This window comes from Bufo bufo, chromosome 11 (assembly GCF_905171765.1).
Source record: "Bufo bufo chromosome 11, aBufBuf1.1, whole genome shotgun sequence".
NCBI classification, from domain to species: Eukaryota; Metazoa; Chordata; class Amphibia; order Anura; family Bufonidae; genus Bufo; species Bufo bufo.
Window position 1 is genome coordinate 15,278,270 of NC_053399.1, and position 18,723 is coordinate 15,296,992.

The window sequence follows — 18,723 nt, forward strand, 5'->3', positions numbered from 1 at the left end:
AGGTTAATATCATACCTTTGAGTAGCGTTCCTCTTTCGTATCCCTTGGGGTTTTATTTTCTGATTTAGACTGTGGCCCCTACTGTGCTAATGCTCGAATTATCACTCTACCCTGGTTGTGTCCTTTTATTTAAAATACTCTGTATGATGTCCTACCAAAGATGGCATAGTGAAATACTCTTTGTCATGCTTTCAGTAAGCTACAGTATCTGTATGGTAAATCCACTGTGTTGCTTCAGCTGCATCTAGTGACCTTTTGTGGAAAAAGTTCTAGCTAGCTATCGTTTATTTCTCTGTATGTCCTTTGCAAGCCACTGTATTTCATTACCTACGACCCTACTGACATCAGAAGCTCAGCTCATAGCAGTCTTCTTCTGAAGGACGAGCAGCGCATCCTCCTCACCAGACCAAATGTGGCATCGCTGGTACATTTTAGGCTGCTAGTTAGCATTGCAGGATGTTCATGAAGTTTATATGCTACACTGTATGTAACCTGTATTTCATACACATCTGCTTTTTGCATAGCTTTTTACTGCAATGTGTGTAATATTGCCACATGCTCATTGACTATACTAAGCAAGTTTTCTTTCTGTTTTCAGTTTCACCCTAAATAAAAGTTGAACTGGATGTTGCTAGCAGGGAATTTAGCTGCCTGTCAACTTATATCCCACTCACACATAAGGAGGACAAAACACTCTTAATATCCAGCCTATAGTCAGAGGTCCACTCCCAAAAAAACCCTGCTGAGTTGCTGTAGGTGCTCATGGGAGGAGCATAAAGAATACGTTATTTTCCAGCCCCTGATGAGCCATTTGGTACATTTTCTAGTGGGTGCCCCTAGGGATACATTTTGATGGTGAACCAGAAGTAGTAATGGAGACACATTATAGACAACACTTTATAGCTGAAGTTTTAAAAAGCATATAATTTCATGAGAATTTGTTGTTTAGACACCTTTTTTTATTTTTTTATCTTGTGTTATATATTGAAGCAGTAAACAGGCTGAGGTGGATGATTGCAAACACTTTGAAAATGTAAATTATTCATATTTAATGGTGAATGTGTTTCTCATTAAGCTGTCAGCCCATTAGAATCTGCTTTGAATTCAGGTAACGGGTCTGATTAATAAATGACTGCTACTTATTCATTCCGAGGTATAGTGGTTCCACATCTCAGCTCCCTGAAAAATCCCAGCGGGTGGGGGGATTTATCTTGCTACTGCTGCATCCAAATGGAAATATCAGATATCGTAAAGTAGGAATTACAGAGGGATCAAAAGAAAAGGGCAAGAAACACACCAGAGGGTTACAAAAAGTTCTTCAACTTTCACTTAGTATTTTAATTTCTCGTCATTTGCAATATCTCTGCTTGCTGTCAGTGGACTGGAACACTCTTGTCTGCCACCAGGGGCTGAAAACATGTCCTGATTATGTGCGGCACTCTCAGGTGCATGGAAGGACAATCATTAAAGCTCCTGTAAAACCAAGCAGTCAAAATCTTCTAAGATGTTGCATTTTTCAAATGCCCTTCTCTCAAAATGCACAAAATGCAGTGTGTGAACTCAGCCTTATAGTTTGTCTTCTGTTCAGCCCTGTACTTGCTTTAGGCCAGTTTCACACTGACGTTAAGCTTTTCCAGCCGAATTCTCACTACCGTTTGTACGCGTGTGCTGCCGGAAGTCCGCCCAGCCCTATTCACTATAATGAGGATGGGGATCCGGCCGCAGCACGCTGCAGTTTTTGTCTGACCGCCTCTCGACATATGTACTGTGCTGCGGCCGGAACTCCAGTTGGTCCCCACATTAAGCTTTTCCAGCTGGAACAGCCTGCTGGAAAAGCTTAAAGGGGTTGTCTCATCATGGACAATGGGGGCATATCACTAGGATATGCCCCCATTGTCTTATAGGTGCGAGGCCCAATGCTGGGACCCGCACCTATATTGAGAACGGAGCCCCACAAGGTGGTGGCTGGAGGACTCCGGTCCGGCTACCACCAAGCCAGCTCCCAAAAGAAGTGAATGGGAGCGTACCACGCATGCGCGTCCCCCGCTCCCATTTATTTCTATGGGGCTGACGGAAATAGCCGAGACAGCGCTCGGCTATTTTTGCTGGCCGCATGGAAAATGAATGGAGGGTAGCTGCGCATGCGCAGTGCGCCCTCCTTCACTTGCGGGCCCCATTCTCGATATATAGGTGCGGGACCCGCACCTATAAGACAATGGGGGCATATCCTAGCGATATTCCCCCATTGTCCATTATGAGACAACCCCTTTAACACCATTGTGAAACTGGCGTAAAGCAAGTAGAGGGGTGAACAGAAGAGAGCGCTCAGACAAACTGGCCTTAGTTCAATAAGATTTGGCAGTATTTGGATGGTTACTAGTGGAAACTGTCAGCAAGCTTGCCTTCAGACATATCCCTTCAAAGTGTTACGTTACTTAGGAACAATATACAAAATTATTAGCACCGTAAGGGGGCAGATGATGTCATAATTCCATGGGTTAGTACTACTCTGCTTAAAGGGAAACTAATAGGGTGGTAATTTGGGGATTTAAAAAAAAAAAAAAAAGAGTTACCACTTCCCATCCCCCAACCTCCAGTAAAGAACAAGGGATCAATCTGGCCTCAGCTAGAAGACCCAACCAAGCTTGGAGAATATGCATGTGTAGATTCTCACAACTACCAGGGGTTGGTGCTGCTGATTGCATCCATGTGGGAATATCCTCTAAGTAACCAATTACTGACTGTATCCATTATAACCAAGTGCTTTAAAATTTGAATTTTTACACTAATGAGTTGACTAATTTTTAAAAAGCAGTTATTAACTCAGTAACATTGGCCGATCATTACTGTGCAGGTTAAACCAACGAGCCATCGCAAAACAGAGAGAATATGAGGACACAGCTTGGAGCTCCAGACCCACAGTAAGCATTAATAAATAATTTAATGGATAGTTTGGATATAAAATGGTTCTGCCTCGATGACAACAGATCCATTTAAGAAGACGAGAATAGAAAAGCTCAGTCAATGAAGCCTGGGTAATTCTGCGGCAGAACTGCTGACTTCTAATGATCAAGGACACATTTTATAGAAAATTCAAATCTGTTCAAGAAGAAGAAAGAATTTAGTTTCTACAGAAAAAGATACAATTTCCAAAAAGTTACGCAAATATATTGTATTATCTAAGTGGCTAATGCTGTCCAGACCATGACATGGCTTTATGGACCCTTCCTGACACATACATGTATACAAGGGACTAATGTGTCAACTAGAAAGATCAATGTCCCAAAATTAGAATATTCATCCCCTTCCCACAACTTATCTAGAGGTAACCGAAAATTGCAAATTTAAAAAATGTCACCAGAAATTATACAAATTCTGTTCAATGGCGTCTAAAATGTGAATTCTTGGTGCGACATTACTGAGTTCTGGGGGTGAAAATAGGTCCATTCGATGAATCTATATTTTTACACATTTTGATTTTAATTAAAGAGCTATTTCAGGTAGGAAAATGTATCCCCTATCTAATCATTAAAACATAACTGTATATCAATGGGGGGTCCCGTTGAGTCAGACTGGAACCACTGGTCGAGTGTCCGCACCGCTGCTCTATCCAAATTAAAATGAATCAATCCAATTAAAATAAATAAATAACTAAATAAATAAAGAATAAAAAATAAGTATCATTTGAAATCTGTAAAACTAATTCAACCCCATTCGCATTGCTTTTCAACTTTCTACTAGAAATTACAACTTGTGCCCTAAAAAAAAAAAGAAGTCTTCATGTGGCTATGTGAACCGAAATATAAAAAATGTATAGCTCTGAGAAAGTAGTAGAAAATGAAAAGGAAAAAAAAACTGAAAATTGCTGTGTTTTTTGGACCAGTCAATCAAGCTTGATGTATACAAATGTGCAGCACTCCACGTTTTTGTATCCTGCAGAGTCCAGTAAAATACTGCGGAGCAGCGTGGCAGAGAGGGGAGGCCGCCATGTACTGAGAGAGCGCTACCTGGTCCTGATGGTCAGGGGTGAGGACTGTGTTTCCCAAGGATCATTTATCTTCTGGGAAATACAGGGCACAGTATAATACACTATATATAATAGAAAGATATTAGCCCTACTCCTGAATAAATAATACAATTAGGGGTCATTTATTATATAGAAATACATCTATGTTAAGCCTATTTCTGACACAGATTGTGGCGCAAAGGGTGCATATTTTTCCTGCTCATGCCAGGTCTAAAAAAGGTGGTGTGGGCAGGGAAAGGGATACAGTTATGGCCATCTAGTTATTGGATACCACCGCCATATATTGACCGGATAACACCTCTGTACAGTGACCGGGTATAAGGGGACACAGCAAAAAGTTTTTTTTTTTTTTAAAGCAAACAACTCCTATAAGACACTCCTCTAGGCAAGGAAGGACTGGGAGCTTAAAGTGGCTCTGGAAAAAAAACTAATAGAGGCATCATCTTGTAGGTTGGGCCAAATTGACAGAAGGCGGGGGAAACAGAAGTAGGCAGAGCCAATACAATTAGTCAGGTGTAACAGATGTAGGCGGGGCCAGCAATACCACAGTGCAGCACAATATACTGCCCCAGCAGAACCAGATACCACAGTGCAGCACAATATACTGCCCCAGCAGAACCAGATACCACAGTGCAGCACAATATACTGCCCCAGCAGAACCAGATACCATAGTGCAGCACAATATACCGCCCCAGCAGAACCAAATACCACAGTGCAGCACAATATACTGCCCCAGCAGAACCAGATACCACAGTGCAGCACAATATACTGCCCCAGCAGAACCAGATACCATAGTGCAGCACAATATACCGCCCCAGCAGAACCAGATACCACAGTGCAGCACAATATACTGCCCCAGCAGAACCAGATACCATAGTGCAGCACAATATACCGCCCCAGCAGAACCAAATACCACAGTGCAGCACAATATACTGCCCCAGCAGAACCAGATACCACAGTGCAGCACAATATACTGCCCCAGCAGAACCAGATACCACAGTGCAGCACAATATACTGCCCCAGCAGAACCAGATACCACAGTGCAGCACAATATACCGCCCCAGCAGAACCAGATACCACAGTGCAGCACAATATACTGCCCCGCAGAACCAGATACCACAGTGCAGCACAATATACTGCCCCGCAGAACCAGATACCACAGTGCAGCACAATATACTGCCCCAGCAGAACCAGATACCACAGTGCAGCACAATATACTGCCCCAGCAGAACCAAATACCACAGTGCAGCACAATATACTGCCCCAGCAGAACCAAATACCACAGTGCAGCACAATATACTGCCCCGCAGAACCAGATACCACAGTGCAGCACAATATACTGCCCCAGCAGAACCAAATACCACAGTGCAGCACAATATACTGCCCCGCAGAACCAGATACCACAGTGCAGCACAATATACTGCCCCAGCAGAACCAGATACCACAGTGCAGCACAATATACCGCCCCAGCAGAACCAGATACCACAGTGCAGCACAATATACTGCCCCGCAGAACCAGATACCACAGTGCAGCACAATATACCGCCCCAGCAGAACCAAATACCACAGTGCAGCACAATATACCGCCCCAGCAGAACCAAATACCACAGTGCAGCACAATATACTGCCCCAGCAGAGCCAAATACCACAGTGCAGCACAATATACCGCCCCAGCAGAGCCAAATACCACAGTGCAGCACAATATACTGCCCCAGCAGAGCCAAATACCACAGTGCAGCACAATATACTGCCCCAGCAGAACCAGATACCACAGTGCAGTATTTAGTTATATCACCATTCTGAGGAAGGCGGCAGAGCTGAATTCAGGAGGGCACCTGTTCTTGTATTATGTGGGGGCTACATGGTAACTCATGAGTGAAATCGGCATACATAAAAAGTTCTGCAAAGGGCACATCCAACTTCAGGCCAGCGTTGCTTCTCCACAGCCTTGGCTAACAATATCAGGCGGCCTATATGGCACATCCACACTTCTCACTTTTGAGTTTCCAGTTGGAATTTTGGCTTCTTCTGCGTCTTTACCTTTTGTTTTGGCCCTGGCTTCCTGCTCATTTTATTAGTCACCCCCCTCCTCATTTAGCTCCAGCAGATCTCATCCATCTCTGCTCGAGGTCTGCCCTTTCCTTCCGCATTCATTGGTGCAATTGTCTAATAAGTCCCGGTTATTGCAGCCTGAATCCCCGTTTCCATATTTTTCTCATGCGTTCCCAATCTATCTAAGTACATTTAGAACAATTTTGATGCTGCGATGGCTTTCTCATTTGGCAGTGTGCTTTAAAGAGCCAATAAACAGATGTTCAGTTGCAAAACTAAATATGGGAGTAATAGCGTCTGGCGTCGAGATTTCACCCTGCAACAAACGCAAGGTCAACAAATTATTCAAGAAAAAAAAATATTGTTGATAAAGAAGCTTATTCAGTGGAGCAGAAGTTCATAATGTCTGCTCTCGGAGGAACGTGGGGAATGTCATAGCCAAATTAAAGGTACCTAACGACAGCCTATAGCCCATCAACGCGGGTCCGCCATCTGTCACCTCCCCATACCAGTACTTTTTATCTCTCAAACAGCCATTGTACGATGCTTAGCATTTCTAGAAGTGTCTGACGCAGCTGTTCCCCCCGTTCATTTGCTCGCGAACATACAAACATGAAAGTCTTCATCGTCCCCAACATACAATAAATGTTACCTTCCTGTCTGTCGATAACAATGATAGAACTGAAACTTTCCAGAGTTTGATAGATTTCGGGCTCGCTTGCTGAATAGGAAAGAAGAACGTAAAAAAAAACTCTCCCCCCCCTTCACGTTTTTTTCATGCGAAAATGAATTTATAGGAATAGGTTTACTTTTATTTCCGAGGTCGTGGGGTGCTTAAAGGGAATGCGTCACCAAATTTTATTTTTTCTGGATATTAACAGATTACAGATTTTTTTTTTTTATTCTATCTCCTGAACAGGATTATTATGGGGGCGGCCATCTTGCCTGACTATTCTTAACAGCTTTAAAAAATTGCTTTCTGGCAGCCCCCATGGTCCATAGACACAGTGGTCAGGAGGGGACCTCATTAAAGGGGGTATTCCCATCTTAGACAATGGGGGCATATCGCTAGGATATGCCCCCATTGTCTGATAGGGACCCGCACCTATATCGAGAACGGAGCGGGGAGCGCTGTGGCTGGAGGACCCCCAGATTTCTCAGGGTCCGTCCACCACCAAGCGCTAATCCCCGCCTCTCCCATAGAAGTGAATGGGAGGGTGTTGCACATGCGCGGCCCCCGCTCCCATTCATTTCTATGGGGCAGACGGCAACTCGGCTATTTTTGGGGGCCCCATAGAAATGAATGGGAGCGGGGGCCGCGCATGCGCAGTGCGTTCTCCTTCACTTTCGGGGCTCCGTTCTCGATATAGCTGGGACCCGCACCTATAAGACAATGGGGGGCATATCCTAGCGATATGCCCCCATTGTCTGAGATGAGAAAACCCCTTTAACTTCTATGGTACAGTTTTCTGGGCGTGCTCTGTGACCTGTGCGGAGGTCATTGTGCACGGAAAGAATAGATAAGGTCTGACAATCACCTATTGTGAATGGCGGATCCGGTCTTATCTGTCATTCTAATCCTGCCTGTAATGATATCACCTCTGTGTATAGATCAGCAGATAACTGCAAAAAAAAGTGATGTGTACAAAAGAAGAAAAGGCGCCTATAATTAGACTTAGGGATCATGCACACGATCGTATGTATTTTGCTGTCCGTGTGACATGTGACTCCTGTAGTGTATGTCCCGTTTTGCATCCGTTTTTTTGCAGATCCATTATAACAATGCCTATCCTTGTCCGCAAAATGGACAAGAATAGGACATGTTCCTTCTTTTTTGTGGAACGGCCATGCGAACATACAGAAACGGAACACACACAGCGAATGGCTACGCATAAGGGCCGCCAAAAAAAAAACGGAATGGACATGGAAAGCAAACACATTCATGTGCATGAGCCCTTAGTGGCCAGTGTGAAAACTGCAGGATTTTATGATTTTTGTTTAACTCTAGATGTCATGAAAAATAAAAAATAACATCACCGAATTTTCTTTAAAAATATGTTAAAACATAAAAATGTGATTTAAACAACAAGTCATTTTCTGGTGACATGTCTGTGCCTCTATAACATGCAGAACTTCAGTCACCTGTAGCAAATACAAGTCCACACCGGGAGCTCTGACGGTCTATCAAACATGTGACTTGTGTCTTCTATTGACCTCATTGTGCCAATATTATATGTGACTGAGCGATAGAAGTCCTAGTCACACATTGCTGGCACAAAACCTATTGTTTACATAGTAACAGTTTATAAGGCTGAAAAAAGACATCTGTCCATCCAGTTCGGCCTGTCATCCTGCGCGTTGATCCAGAGGAAGGCAAAAAAAAACTGTGAGGTAGAAGCCAATTTCTCACTTTAGGGGAAAGAATTCCTTCCCAACTCCAATCAGGCATCAGAATAACTCCCTGGATTAACGACCCCTCTCTAGTAGCCATAGCCTGTAATATTATTACACTCCAGAAATACATCCAGGCCCCTCTTGAACTCTTTTATTGTACTCACCATCACCACCTCCTCAGGCAGAGAGCTCCATAGTCTCACTGCTCTTACCGTAAAGAATCCTCTTCTATGTTTGTGTACAAACCTTCTTTCCTCCAGACGCAGAGGATGTCCCCTCGTCACAGTCACAGTCCTGGGGATAAATAGATGATGGGAGAGATCTCTGTACTGACCCCTGATATATTTATACATAGTAATTAGATCTCCCCTCAGTCGTCTTTTTTCTAAAGTGAATAACCCCAATGTTGATAATCTTTCAGGGTCCTGTAGTTGCCCCATTCCAGTTATTACTTTAGTTGCCCTCCTCTGGACCCTCTCCAGCTCTGCTATGTCTGCCTTGTTCACAGGAGCCCAGAACTGTACACAGTCCTCCATGTGTGGTCTGACCAGTGATTTGTAAAGTGGTAGGACTATGTTCTCATCACCGCCATCTATGCCCCTTTTGATGCAACCCATTATCTTATTGGCCTTGGCAGCAGCTGCCTGACACTGGTTTCTACAGCTTAGTTTGCTGTTTATTAAAATTCCTAGATCCTTTTCTATGTCAGTGTAAGGCCTCATGCACACGACCGTTGTTTTGGTCCGCATCCGAATAGCAATTTTTGCGGCTCAGATGCGGACCCATTCACTTCAATGGGGCCGCAAAAGATGCGGACAGCACTCCGTGTGCTGTCCGCATCCGTTGTTCCGTTACGTAGCCCTACAAAAAAATATAACAGGTCCTATTCTTGTCCGTTTTGCGGACAAGAATAGGCATTTCTACAATGGGCCGCCTGTTCCGTTCCGCAATTTGCGGAAAGCACAAGGGCGGCTTCCGTGTTTTCCTAAACAGAACGGTCGTGTGCATGAGGCCTAACCCAGTGTTTTTTACCATTTAGTATGTACTGGTGACTTGCATTATTCCTTCCCATAACCGTACATTTGTCAGTGTTAAACCTCATCTGCCCAGTGATAGGCCCGGGGCTGTCTACCCAACTCGGGCCCCTTCCTCCATTTTAGTTTAGTTTTTGTATGAAGAGGCTGCGGTGCTTCATGAGCGCCACAGTCTCTTCTTAGGCCATATGACATCTTCAGACTAAAAAAAAAATACCCCAAATTGGGTCCTAAACTGAAAAATTTGGTCGCCAAATTCAAAATACATATAATTATAATAAAAAAGACATGGAGGAGAATACAGCACCACATACCTCTTACATCCAGGGACATCTCCTGTCATGTAGATCTTCTCTTTCCTCTTCTCCTCCATTTGACCCAGACCACTATGGAAAATTCTTTCAGCCACATCTCGTCTCTACAGTTTGTAACACAGACACGTTAGATCTCTCAATTTTTCTATCAACCTCCTCATCCTGGTGTCCCCACCGTGTCATCCTGCTGCCACCCCCAATACTGTGCCCGTTGTGCCCCCCAATGTCCAAGGTACTATACTGCTGAAAAAATAGTGACCCTAATAGACATAATTGGGGTAATTTATCAAACTGGTGTAAAGTAGAACTGGATTTCCAAAAGAGCTTTCAAATATGAAAGGTGGAATCTGATTGGTTGCTATGGGCAACTAAGACAGTTCTGCTTTACACCAGTTTGATAAATTACCCCAAATGTCCCTATAGTGTCCACAGCAGCTATAATGTCCCATAGAGTGCCCCGAGTAATAATACCACCCTCTATTGTGCTCCAGGCAATAATCCCTGTATAGTGTCCCCAGAAATAATAGAATTTCCCCTACAGTGCCTCCCCAATAGCAACACCTAATATAGTAATTTCCACCACACTGCCCCATATAGAAATCCCCCCATGGTAATTTGTCCCAACACAGTAATTTCCCCCAAACTGCCCCCATATAGTAGTTTGCCCCCACACAGTAATTTCCCCTACATAGTAATTTGCCCCACACTGACCCTATATAGTAATTTGCCCCCACCGTCCCCACATAGCAATTTCCCCACACTGTCCCCACATAGAAATTTCCCCTACATTGCCCCCACACAATAGTTTCCCCCTCACTGCCCCCACATAGTAATTTGCCCCCACACTGCCCCATATAGTAATTTGTCCCCACACAGCAATTTCCCCCACACTGCCCCCATACAATAGTTTCCCCCACACTGCCCCCATACAATAGTTTCCCCCACATAGTAATTTGCCCCAACACTGCCCCATATAGTAATTTGTCCCCACATATCAATTTCCCCCACACTGGCCCCGCACAAAGTTTCCCCCACACTGCCCCCATATAGTAATTTGCCCCCACATAGTAGTCCCTCCCATAATAATTTGGCCCCATACAGCCCCTACATCCCCCCCATGTACTCAATGTATCTTCCCTAATATGTTCTCCTGTGTGTCCCCCCCACATGTCCCCCAAAGTAGGCACATGAAAAAAAAAATAAAAAAAATAAAAAAAATGAAAAGCTAAATACTCACCTATGTCCAGGGCCAGGCGCTTGCTCGCAGAGGAAGGCGGGATGAGGCAGGCGCGTCACAGTGCGGGGATTGCGCCGGGATTTCGCTACCGCATAGGCCTCAGGCCTACTAGGCATGAAGCCTATGGCGGTGATCGGCGACGGGACAGGGAGCTATGCACTCCCATGCCCCGCTGCAGTATGTGGGCGTTCGGGTCAGCGTTGGGCCCCCCCAGCGGTGCTGGACCCGGGGCTGCCTACCCGAACGTCCCTATTGTAATCCGCCACTGCATCGGCCACTTCTCTGCCCAAGCCTCCAGTCTATCCAGATCCCTCTGTAGCTGTATACTGTCATCTGTAGTATATATACAGTACACTGTCCTCTGTAGTATATATATATATATATATATATATATACAGTACACTGTCCTCTGTAGTATATATATATATATATATACAGTACACTGTCCTCTGTAGTATATATATATATACAGTACACTGTCCTCTGTAGTATATATATATATACAGTACACTGTCCTCTGTAGTATATATATATATACAGTACACTGTCCTCTGTAGTATATATATATATACAGTATACTGTCCTCTGTAGTATATATACAGTATACTGTCCTCTGTAGTATATATATATATACAGTACACTGTCCTCTGTAGTATATATACAGTATACTGTCCTCTGTAGTATATATATACACAGTATACTGTCCTCTGTAGTATATATATATATACAGTACACTGTCCTCTGTAGTATATATATATATACAGTATACTGTCCTCTGTAGTATATATACAGTATACTGTCCTCTGTAGTATATATATATACAGTACACTGTCCTCTGTAGTATATATACAGTATACTGTCCTCTGTAGTATATATATACACAGTATACTGTCCTCTTCAGTGTTAATTACTTTACACAGTTTAGTGTCATCTGCGAAAATTGATACTTTACTGTGTAAGCCTTCTACAAGATCATTAATAAATATATTGAAGAGAATAGGGCCCAATACTGACCCCTGAGGTACTCCACTAGTGACAGTGACCCAATCTGAGTGTGTACCGTTAATAACCACCCTCTGTTTTCTATCACTCAGCCAGTTACTTACCCACATACAGATGTTTTCTCCCAGTCCGATCATTCTCATTTTATATACTAACCTTTTATGTGGTACAGTGTCAAGTGCTTTGGAGAAGTCCAGATATACGACATCCATTGATTTGCCGCTGTCAAGTCTAGAACTTACCTCCTCATAGAAACTGATTAAATGTTTTTTATTTCTTTAATTCATTGATGGTACATCATGATGGACGCTGAGACAGACGGCGTTCACCCCTCCTCCACTCCACACGACGTTTCGGTAGAACACGCCCCCTTACAGTAGAGCTAATTATGATTTCATAGTTAGAGGAATGTTCAGGGATTTCTATTTATTGGCCTTTAGGAACATTGATACATATTATCTAGTTATATCTGGATACAATGTATTCTCTGTTATTATTCCACCAGTTTCCTGCATCTTCTGTATTTTTAGAACTTTCCTTCCAAACAAGGATAAAACTTTAAGGAAGACAACACAAATGAACATGTGCTTGTTTCATTCTTCACATCGCTCCACATTTCATGGGATGATACGTGACCCAATTTTACGAGGCTTCTTTAATATGCCAGTCCCTCCGAGAAACTTGTTTACGGCTGTTTTTGCATAAATCCCATTAATTTTGGAAAAATCTAGGAAAACAAAATGTAAATGATCTGTTCAGAGATTATTAGTGACGAGATGGATCCTACACAATAGACGCAGCTTTTGTCTTTGAACAGATCAGTATTTCTGAAGAAGCGTAGACACATGTAAGTGTTACTAACTGCTACCCTGCCAGGCCTCACTTCTACAGACTTTCATTAGCATGTTTGGTCAATCAAGTGTCAAAGCTCCATATTATAGATATTGTTTCGAATGCTTGTGATTGCGGCAGTGCTGAGGGTGCCAGATGTAGCAGAGTTGATTCTTGGAGATACAGTATTAGGACATCTTGTTATCTATCGTTCTCTATACACCGGGTAAACCTAGGAAACCATGCAATGCAGCACAAAAGAAATGGACAGAGCAAAGAACAAAAATGCACCTTAGTAGGGAAGAGAAGTCTTCTTGTTTTGTCAGTTTTATCTGCTGTTTTCCTATGACAGCTTGATAGACAAGAGACATAGATAAGAGAGATCGATAGATAGTAAGATAAATAGATAGATAGAGACAGACAGCTCTGGTGTAAGTGTCAGTCTTAGGCCTCATGCACACGACCGTTGTGTGCACCCGTGGCCGTTGTGCCGTTTTCCGTTTTTTTTCGCGGACCCATTGACTTTCAATGGGTCCGTGGAAAAATCGGAAAATGCACCGTTTTGCAGCCGCATCCGTGATCCGTGTTTCCTGGCCGTGAAAAAAATATGACCTGTCCTATTTTTTTCACGGCCAACGGTTCACGGACCCATTCAAGTCAATGGGTCCGTGAAAGAACACGGATGCACACAAGATTGGCATCCGTGTCCGTGATCCGTGGCCGTAGTTTAGTTTTTATACAGACGGATCCGAAGATCCGTCTGCATAAAGCTTTTTCAAAGCTGAGTTTTCACTTCGTGAAAACTCAGAACCGACAGTATATTCTAACACAGAAGCGTTCCCATGGTGATGGGGACGCTTCTAGTTAGAATACACTACAAACTGTGTACAAGACTGCCCCCTGCTGCCTGGCAGCACCCGATCTCTTACAGGGGGCCGTGATCAGCACAATTAACCCCTTCAGGTGCGGCACCTGAAAGGGTTAATTGTACTATCATATCCCCCTGTAAGAGATCAGGGCTGCCAGGCAGCAGGGGGCAGACCCCCCCCCCCTCCCCAGTTTGAATATCATTGGTGGCCAGTGCGGCCCCCCCCCCCCTCCCTCTATTGTAATAAATCGTTGGTGGCACAGTGTGCGCCCCCCATTGCCCCCCCCCCCCCCTCTATAGCATTAACAACGTTGGTGGCCAGTGTGCAGCCTCCCATCTCCCCCCCCCCCTGCCCCCCATCATCATTGGTGGCAGCGGAGTTCCGATCGGAGTCCCAGTTTAATCGCTGGGGCTCCGATCGGTAACCATGGCAACCAGGACGCTACTACAGTCCTCGTTGCCATGGTTACTTAGCAATAGTACAATAGTAGAAGATTAATACTTACCTGCTGCTGCGATGTTCGTGTCCGGCCGGGAGCTCCACCTACTGGTAAGTGACAGTGACAGGTCTGTGCGGCGCATTGCTAAATGAACCGTCACTTACCAGTAGGAGGAGCTCCGGCCGGACACGAACATCACAGCTCCCAGGTAAGTATGAATCTTGTACTATTGCTAGTAACCCGCTGCCACCAATGATCGGGGGGGGGGGCGCAAGATGGGAGGCCGCACACTGGCCACCAATGTTGTTAATGCTATAGAGGGAGGGGGGCCAATGATTGCCACCAACGATTTATTACAATAGAGGGAGGAAGGGGGGGGGGGGGGGCGCACACTGTGCCACCAACGAATTATTACAATGGAGGAAGGGGGGGGGGGGGGGGGCCGCACTGGCCACCAATGATATTCAAACTGGGGAGGGGGGGGGTCTGCCCCCTGCTGCCTGGCAGCCCTGATCTCTTACAGGGGGATATGATAGTACAATTAACCCCTTCAGGTGCGGTACCTGAGGGGTTAATTGTGCTGATCACGGCCCCCTGTAAGAGATCGGATGCTGCTAGGCAGCAGGGGGCAGTCATGTACACAGTTTGTAGTATATTCTAACTAGAAGCGTCCCCATCACCATGGGAACGCCTCTGTGTTAGAATATACTGTCGGAAATGAGGTTTCACGATCTAACTCATATCCGACAGTATATTCTAACATAGAGGCGTTCCCATGGTGATGGGGACGCTTCAAGTTAAAATATACCATCGGATTGGAGAAAACTCCGATCTGATGGTATAAAAGGGACTCCGGACTTTACATTGAAAGTCAATGGGGACGGATCCGTTTGAAATGGCACCATATTGTGTCAACGTCAAACGGATCCGTCCCCATTGACTTGCATTGTAATTCAGGACGGATCCGTTTGGCTCCGCACGGCCAGGCGGACACCAAAATGACATTTTTTTCATGTCCGTGGATCCGCCAAAAATCAAGGAAGACCCACGGACGAAAAAACGGTCACGGATCACGGACCTACGGACCCTGTTTTTGCGGACCGTGAAAAAAAACGTTCGTGTGCATGAGGCCTTAGGCTACTTTCACACTAGCGTTCGGGGCTCCGCTTGTGAGTTCCGTTTGAAGGGTCTCACAAGCAGCCCCGAACGGATCCGTACAGCCCTAATGCATTCTGAATGGATGCGGATCCACTCAGAATGCATCAGTTTGGCTCCGTTTGGCCTCCGCTCCGCTCAGCAGGCGGACACCCGAACGCAGCTTGCAGCGTTTTCGTGTCCGCCTGGCCGTGCGGAGCCAAACGGATCCGTCCAGACTTACAATGCAAGTCAATGGGGACGGATCCTTTGACGTTGACACAATATGGTGCAATTTCAAACGGATCCGTCCCCCATTGACTTTCAATGTAAAGTCAGGAGTCCCTATTAATATACCATCAGATCGGAGTTTTCTCCGATCCGATGGTATATTTTAACTTGAAGCGTCCCCATCACCATGGAGCTCCCGGCCGGACACACATCGCAGCTCTTCAGGTAAGTATAATGCTTGTATTTATTGCTAAGTAACCATGGCAGCCAAGACTGCAATAGCGTCTTGGTTGCCATGGTAACCGATCGGAGCCCCAGCGATTTAAACTGGGACTCCGATCGGTACTCTCCGCTGCCACCAATGATGGGGGGGGGGGGGGGGGGGGAAAGGGGAGGCCGCACTGGGGAGGCCATACTTGGAATCCGCACTGGCCACCAATAAATATAGAGGGAGGGGGAGGCCGCACTGGTCATATTTAATACTGGGGAGGGAGGGAGGGGGAGGCCGCACTGGTCATATTTTTTATACTGGGAATCCGCACTGGCAACCGATGAATATAGAGGGAGGGGGGCCGCACTGGTTACAATTAATACTGGGGAGGGAGGGGGGCCGCACTGGCCACCAATAAGTTAAATACAGGAGGGGGGGGGGGGGGGGTCTGCCCCCTGCTGCCTGGCAGCATCTGCCAGGCAGCAGGGGGCAGTCATGTACACAGTTCTCAGTATATTCTAACATGAAGCGTCCCCATCACCATGGGAACGCTTCTGTGTTTAGAATATACTGTCGGATCTGAGTTTTCCGAAGTGAAAAATCAGATCTGAAATGAACAGTTATGCAAACGGATCCGTTCTGAACGGATGCAAGCATTTGCATTATAGGAGCGGATCCATCTGTACAGACACCAGACGGATCCGCTCCTAACGCAAGTGTGAAAGTAGCACTGATGTTCTTCTGTTGTCCTTCTGTCTTGCCCCACCACCACGGCCCACTTCAGCTATGGTGGTGGGGCAGTGGTGGTAGAGCAGTGGTAGTGCTGTGGTGGTGGAGTGGTTGTCTTTCGGCTATCATTGTAGTGGGGCAAGGGTGGTGGTTCAGTGGGGCTGGAGCAGTAGTGGTGGGGCTGGAGGGGCTGTGGTGGTTTTGCAGTGGTTCTGGAATGGTGGTACTGGAGTGGTGGTGGTGTGGCTTGATTCTGGTTGGGCGGGGGTGGTGATGCTGTGGTGATGGTGGGGCTGTGGTGAAGGAGCAGTGGTAGTGGTACTGTGGTGCTGGAGTGCTGGAGCGGTAGTGGTGGTACTGTGGTGCTAGAATGGTGGAGCTGGAGCGGTAGTGGTGGTACTGTGGTGCTAGAGCGGTGGAGCTGTGGTGGTGGTGATGGAGCAGTGGTACTGTAGTGCTGGAGTGCTGGAGCAGTAGTACTGTGGTGCTCGAGGAGTGTGGTGGTACTTTGGTGCTGGAGCAGTGGTGGTGGAGCAGTGGTGCTGGAGAGGTGGTGGTCTGTGGTGCTGGAGCAATGGTACTAGAGCAGTGGTGCTGGAGCAATGGTGCGGGAAGGGTGGTGGTGGAATTGTAGTGCTGGAACAGTGGTGGTGGAGCTGTGGTCCTGGAGCAGTGGTGCTGGAGTGGTAGTGGTGGTACTGTGGTGCTGGAGTGGTGAAACTATGGTGGTGGAGCGGTGTGATAGAGCAGTGGTACTGTGGTGCCGCATCTGTGGTGTTTGAGCTGTGGTGCTGGAGTGGTGGTGCTGGAGCTATGGTGCTGGAGAGGCGGTGGTACTGTGGTGCTGAAGCAATGGTGCTGGAGCAGTGGTGGTGGTACTGTGGTACTGGAACGGTAGCAGTGGAGCTGTGGTGATGGAGCAGTGGTGCTGGAGCGGTGGTGGTGCTGGAGCAGTGGTGGTGGGGAGCCGGTGCTGGAGCAGTGGTGCTGGAGTGGTCGTGCTGGAGCAGTAGTGGTGGTACTGTGGCGCTGGAGCAGTGGTAGTGGAACTGTGGTGCAGGAGAAGTGGAGGTGGTACTGGAGCAGTAGTGGTGGAGCGGTGGGTTGGTGGTGAAGTGGTGATGCTGGAACAGTGGTGGTGGTACTGTTGTGCTGGAGCAGTGGTGGTGGTGCTGGAGTGGTGGTACTGTGGTGCTGGAGCGGTGGGTGGTGGGGCGGTGGTATTGGTAGTGTGGTGCTGGAGCGGTTGTGGTGGATCAGTGGTGGTGATACTGTGGTGCTGGAGCAATGGTGGTGGAGCGGTGGGGCTGGAGAAGTGGTGGTGGAGTGGTGATGCTGGAGCAGGGGTGTTGGTACTGTGGTGCTGTAAGCAGGGGCGGTGGTTTTTGTACTGTGGTGCTGGAGCGGTAGGGATTTTCTATCTCAGTAATATTTGTTGTGTTATTTTGGCCTGCCCCCTGCCCTCAGTGTGATTTTTGAGGGTCCTTCACACCCCCTCTGACAGCAGTAACGTGCTGTAAGTGACGGTACTTCCCTCTGTGGCCGGACACGTCTGCTTTCATCTGCTGCAGCTTTTTATTACCATTTGCCGGTGCAAAAATCTGTGAAGCAGCAAAACAATGCCGCAAACATATCGACGCCTTACAGAAACTTTGAAGTGTGCTTTGCATTGGTAAAAATCATTAGTTCTTGTTTCTATGGCAACGGGAGCGGCTTACAGCTCCTTACTGACATCCTTCTCCCTAGACATTTAACCCTTCACTGCAATCTCTGGCCACTGTTCATATGGAAACCGGAATCAGTGAAAACATATAAAACCCGGAGACGGCAGGAACATTGACAGCGATGATAATTATAATTGTAGTGTTGACGATTTTATTCATTATGAAGCCGCTGCTGATAACGGTCATGTTATCGCTCCACCCCCCGTCACTGAACCCCCCAGATGCGCGTTCATCACTGATTGCGGCATCTGATGCTACAATCGAGGCCTTTCAGGGGTTAATCAGTTAGAAAACATACTCACCTCACCCATTTGCTCACGGAGAGGCCGTCGCGGGCATCTTGATTGAAGACACCACGCAAAATCTCTTGCGCGGTGATGTGATGACGTCATCACACTGGCGTGGTGTTGTCACACGTCACGCCGTGTGAGATTCCGTATCTTCAATCAAGATGGCCGCGGCGGCCTCTCCGCGAGCAAATGGATGAGGTGAGTA